Below are 6,648 nucleotides of genomic sequence, written 5' to 3' on the forward strand. Positions count from 1 at the left end.
AAGTCCTTTTTGGGCACTTATCGGGCATCTATTTCGGCAGAAATGCGCGTGCGCAAGGCTTCACGACACCAATCTTGCTCCAGTGGCGAGTTCACAACACATGACTGGCACGATGTCTTCACAACACACCACATGATTGGCTCAATGTATTCACAACACACCACACGATTGGCTCAATGTATTCACATGTCGACGTTTTGCCGCGGAAGGGGCGGGATATGTGTAGACAACTACCATATTGGCATTACAAACTAACCCCATGCATTTTTATGGAGGATTTTTTGAGTGCTGTGTCTCCTCATTAGAAAGTCTCTGGTTAAACGGAGGTCCTGACTCACTGTGGTCATTAACTCATTGAGTGCCAAAAACGTAATATTACGTTTTTAGCTTTTTATTTAAATTACGAAACTAGACACTCTAACACACCTTATATGTGATTTTGGGAACTCTGTGATGAATGGAAATGAAATATATGACGATCGAAAACTCATGAAAACGCACAATCTGGACATTTTATCTGGACATTTTATCATAACTCGGTTGCCACTTTGGGTCGAATCAGTGACGCATGCACGTCAGCTCAAAACCAGGCCATTTTTGTGGGTCTATCACTAGGAGGGAGTCTCGCCAGGTCACTTCCCGGAAACTTTACAGGCAACACTTCATATTTCATGAAAGACGTTATATCTCCATTTCTAGAAAAAAAAACAGTGATTTTGATGAAAACTAGCCACTGTTTAGCTTGGGATTTCTCAGGAACAGAGGCGTGTAGAAATACACGGTTTGCACCCACTGAGAGCGTAAAGTCTCACCTTTCAAACGAGCCATTGTATGTGTTCATAGCTATAACTCAGAATATGCTGTGGCTGTACAAAAATCATCAACAATGGTGTAGATTGCTGGCACTCTAGGACAAAGCTTCCGAAAACAGCTTGGCATTCAATGAGTTAAAGATCTCATGGCACTTATCGCAAAGAGTAGGGGGTTCCCCAGTCAATCTGACCCCCTAATCATCCCCCAGTGTGATTGGCTCATTCAATCTGGCCCCCTAATCATCCCCCACTGTGATTGGCTCATTCACTCCCTCACTCTCCAGCTCAAGCAGGTGTGTGGTGAGTGTTCTGGTGCATAATGGCTGCCGTGCGTCACCCAGGTGGGTGCTAAACATTGGTGGAGGTGAGGTCCCCACTTCACTGTGAAGTGCCTTGAAAAGTGCTACATAAACGCACGTTAAAGTGCTTTGGGTGCCTTGGAAAGTGCTGTATAACTGCAAGTTGTTGTTATCCTGGAAAGGCAAATATGTTCAATGTGCTATGGCTGTGTAAACTTGTGGTAGCAGTGTTAATGTAATTTAAAGTAATGTAAACACATCTCTCTCTCCCTCTCTCTCTCTCTCTCTCTCTCTCTCTCAAGGCCAAACAAAAATGGGATTTATCCTGTGGTCCTCTCTCTCTCTCTCTCTCTCTCTCTCTCCCTCTCTTTCCCTCTCTCTCTCTCCCTCTCTCTCTCTCTTTCCCTCTCTCTCTCTCCCTCTCTCTCTCTCTTTCCCTCCCTCTCTCCCTCTCTCTCCCCCTCTCTCTCTCCCTCTCTAGCCATGATGACATGCCGCATGTGTAAATAATAAATATGGTGTAAACACAACGTGGCCCCCCCGCGGTTAGTTACGGTAAGTGACGGTACATGACGGTATGTGACGCGTGTTTCGGCATCTGGACAGAGGGCTTGGCGTTCTCTGTCGGCGTGGAATGGAGAGATGGTGGAAGCTCGTGTGCTCTGGACAGCCTGAGTCACTCATTCACAGCTGAGTCTAATTATTGGGATGTCCTCATTAGTTGTGTTGCGCAAGCGATGTATGTGTGTGTGTGTGTGTGTGTGTGTGTGTGAGATAACAGAGAGACAGAGTGTGTGTGTTTATGTGTGTGTTTGTGCACGGGTGTGTGTAAGTATCTGCAGATGAGGCAGGATGTGTGTGTCATCTCTCTCCATCTATCCCCTCTTATGGAGGAGAATGTGTGTGTATGTGTGTGTGTGTGTGTGTGTGTGTTTGTGTGTGTGTGTGTGTGTGTGTGTGTAAGTATTTGCAGATGGAGGAGAATATGTGTGTGTGTGTGTGAGTGTGTGTGCGTGTTTCTGTGTGTGTGTGTGTGTGTTTCTGTATGTGTGTATGTGTGTGTATGTGTGTGTGTGTGTGTGTGTGTGTGTGTGTTTCTGTGTGTGTGTATGTGTGTGTGTGTTTCTGTGTGTATGTGTGTGTGTGGGTGTTTCTGTATGTGTGTGTGTGTTTCTGTGTGTGTGTGTGTGTGTGTGTGTTTCTGTGTGTGTGTGTGTGTGTTTCTGTATGTGTGTGTTTCTGTGTGTGTGTGTGTGTGTGTGTGTGTATGTGTGTGTGTGTATGTGTATGTGTATGTGTGTGTGTGTGTGTGTGTGTGTGTATGTGTGTGTGTGTGTGTCATCTCTCTCCATTCAGCTCCTCTCTGGTGTTTTCATTCACCCGTCCTCAAGCCATCTCATGAGAACTCCATAAACATCCTCATACAAAAGTGTGTGTATGTATGAGCATGTGTGTGTGTGTGTGTGTTTCTGTGTGTGTGTGTGTACATATGTGTGTGTCTCTGTGTGTGTGTGTGTGTACATGTGTGTGTGTGTGTGTGTGTGTGTGCATTCTGTTAGGGTCCTTGCCAGTCCAGGACTGAGTATTTTCCAGAATTAGAAATGAATGAAACTAATTGGGGCAACAGGACCAGAACCAACGCTGGATTAGAGACAGCGCCAGCCTGGTAGGGTCAGAACCAACGCTGGATTAGAGACAGCGTCAGCCTGGTAGGGTCAGAACCAACGCTGGATTAGAGACAGCGCCAGCCTGGTGGGGTCAGAACCAACGCTGGATTAGAGACAGCGCCAGCCTGGTAGGGTCAGAACCAACGCTGGATTAGAGACAGCGCCAGCCTGGTGGGGTCAGAGCCAACCCAACCCACCTATCAAAGATGCTGTAGCTGCATTAACCCACCTATCAAAAATGCTGTAGATGCATACATGCACGGATGCGCGCACGCACACACACACATGCACGCACACACAGACTGCACTCTGTAGTAGTACACACTAGTATGTGTGTGCGGCAGCAGTATTGTGTGTTATGACTGGGTGCTATTGCAGTTTACATTCCGGGTTCTCTGCTGACCTTACATGTAGATGCTCCTCCTGTGCCATATTTCACACGCACGCACGCACGCACACGCACACACACACACACACACACCTGTGCCATATTTCAGGGTATCCTTGCAGCACACACACACACACACACACACACACACACACCCCTGTGCCATATTTCAGAAGGCTGTCCTTGCACAAGGCTTTTACTAGTGCCCTTTGCTGAGCATGCGTGTGTGTGTGTGTGTGTGTGTGTGTGTGTGTGTGTGTGTGTGTGCGTGCGTGCATGTGCATGTGTGTGTGTGTGTGTGTGTGTGTGAGTGTGTGTGTATGGCCTTCAATGAGCATGCATAGGCAACTCTTGAGTCTGATTCACTTGTTATCAGTCCAGCAGAGGAGAAACCTCAATTATTTTTTTTAAATTTTTTACTGTAAACATCTCCAAAAACCACAGGTACAATTACAGCAAACCACTACAAACACATTAAACAGCTCCAAAAACCTCAAACACTATCACACTACTACAACACCCACAACCACTATTACATCTAAACCACCACAAACAAACCCTTTACACTTTAAAAACCTTATAACATCATAAAAACTTCAAATGCTATGAGACCACTCTACCGCTATTTACGAAGGTCCACAACTGAATGGCAGAGCCTACATACAAGCACAGTTGAATGAAGTTAACTGATGACAACATTAAAAAGAATAAAACGTTTAGCGATCATGAACCACTTGTGCACGTAGGCTATGGAAAATTGGTCAAATCTAGTAGGAAAGTTTAAGTGAATGATGTGAAAGTGAAAGTAAGACATTTGAAAGGCCAACACAAGTTAAGGTTGCTTTTGATAGTACAAAGACTTACAAAACTGGTGCTCTAAATAGCGATTCTGTTGTCTTTGAAAGGTTCTTTTATTGACACATTCATGTGATCATGTGAGAGAGAAATAAAGAGAGTGTGTGGGTACGTGTGTGTGTGTGTGTGTGTGTGTGTGTGAGATAGATAGAAAGAGAGAGAGAAAGAGAGAGAGAGTGTATGTGAGAGAGAAATAAAGAGAGAGAGTGTGTGGGTGAGAGAGAGAGAGAATGAAGAGAGAGAGAGAATATGTGAGAATGAGAGTGTGTGTGTATGTGTTTGGTGAGAGAATGTGAGTGTGTGTGAGTGAGTGAGAGAGAGAGAGTGTGTGGGTATGTGTGTGTGTGTGAGACAGAGAGAGAATGGAGTGAGAGAGAATATTTGAGAATGTGAGAGTGTGTGTGTGTGTTTGGTGAGAGAATGTGAGAGTGTGTGTGTGTGTGTGAGAGAGAGAAAGAGAGAGAGAGAAAGAGAGAGAGTGTATGTGAGAGAGAAACTATGCGGTACAAAATATGACCGCCACTCAGTCCTGTACATCCATTCCGCGAAAATAAATCACACTTCAATTTGTCTCCATTAGCGCTTTCAGATATAACCTCCGGAGTACATGCGGAGGTTTGTCAAACAGAGGTCCTACCCTTCGGATGATTCAGATATGATGCTAACCTGCGGACCTAATACTGACCTTATACGGACGTATGTGTGAACGACATACACGCACATTACAAAAATCTCCGTGTTGTTGTCGAGTGAGGGGTGGGGGCTTGTAGAGTTCACAAGATGCGAGATATGACGCAGAATATATGCGGCCGCTGCCTGTCACAGCTGCTTTTTGTTTAAAAAGTGTAGCCTATGCATTATGTAAGCTAAAGAGGACAAATCTATTGTGCATAGGCTAATACTTGAAGTAGGCTAGTCAAGTAAGCAAACAGTATTTGTATGTGTGCTTCGAATAAACACATTTTTCTGTTTTCAACGTTATGTACCAGAATTACTTGGCTATAGAACCCCACATCTGGTTTGCGTTGGAGAGAGAGCATACACAAACTTTATGGTAGGCTACCAGCCAATTCAGTAGGCTAACCCAAGACTGCAAGGCCATCATACAACGTTTTTAAGCAATAAACAAAATACTAACATAACAGTGAAGTTGTTCGTTTTTTCATGGTTTATTTTTTCCAAAAGCATCCTCTCCCCATGTGTCTATTGCTTTTACGTAAGGAGCTTGTAACAAAGTTGGCTTTTCTTCGTTTTCATTTTCTCTAGGCATATATGCTCAACAAATATCAGCGAGCTCAGCGAGATATCAATGACCAGAAAACCGTGTTGGCTAACAATTTATTAAATACTCCTGTTATTGTCGTCAACGACGTCGCTGTAGGCTACTGCCTTTTCAGCGCCTTCTGCTTATGGTGATTTAGTCTTTTGAATTCGTTTGGCCTTGCCATGCAGTTGTAGGCTACAACGTCTCTTGCCGTTCCCTTCATGTGTTCTATCAAAATGTTGTATGCCCTCATGGACAGTAGCTCCGTGATGTCTGCATCTTTCCAGGTCGGAGATTTTCTGGACAGCACTATGCCACTCCATCATAACACTGGCATTTAAGTAAGATCTAACCACATGGACACACGAAAGAAACGTCACCAACACGCCCTCTCACTAGGTGTGAATTTTAACCGCATGTTCTACGCCTCGTTCAGACACAGCACATTTACATAATGTCCGGAGGAAATACTAGGGGGGGAGTAGTAGAACAACCGGCTAAATTCGGACTTCCATATGACCGGTTATGTCGTTCAGATATACGGCCCCACCGTTTAACATCGGCAGAACCTCCGGTTTTACACGTATGTCTGAAAGCGCTTCATATTTTACTCCATCCCCCACTCTTGAAACTTTTGTGTATGCTTGTTTGGCATGCCTGAGTGTGTGTGTGCGGCTGCTCAGAAAGTAGCCTACTGGTGCTGAAAAGGTGAATAGATTGTAGAATAGCCAAAGAAGATGTAGCATTGTTATAAAACCTTTCCAAATCTCTAAACAATCACAAGTAGGGCAGTTCATCACAGTTCATCCATTGCAACTGGATTGATGAAAGGTCACTTACACCTGTAGGCTACATTGTATTTGGGAAAAGCAAAAGGTATCAGCATAATGTTATTTATTTATTTATTTATTTATTTATAAACAAAAACATCTGTCAGTTCCATGCCGTTTTCAACAGCTATCAAAAACAAAGGTCATTTTTGGATGGATGGATTTTTTGTGAATGTTTCTTCTTCTACATAAGATTTTAGTAATCTTTAGTTCATGTAATACTTTATTGTCAATGCACAAATTAAGTAACAGTAGTCTGAAACGTTATTGTTAATGCACAAATTAAGTAACAGTAGTCTGAAATTAAATGCTGTTTTACATCTAACCAGTGGTGCAAATAACTGACATGTCCAAATGGGCCTTGATGAAATGCGTCGCTAGACTGTTCATACACATTTTAACGGGCCAAAGTTGAAGATCTGTTGTCCGTTATTGTTCGTGCAAATATAGGCTGATTCATGTTCCCTTGCATTGTGTAACTGAGGTCCATGGGTAGTCTGGCTTTCACCAGACCAAGCTCAATCTTTTAAGAA

This window comes from Alosa sapidissima, chromosome 5 (assembly GCF_018492685.1).
Source record: "Alosa sapidissima isolate fAloSap1 chromosome 5, fAloSap1.pri, whole genome shotgun sequence".
Taxonomy (NCBI): domain Eukaryota; kingdom Metazoa; phylum Chordata; class Actinopteri; order Clupeiformes; family Clupeidae; genus Alosa; species Alosa sapidissima.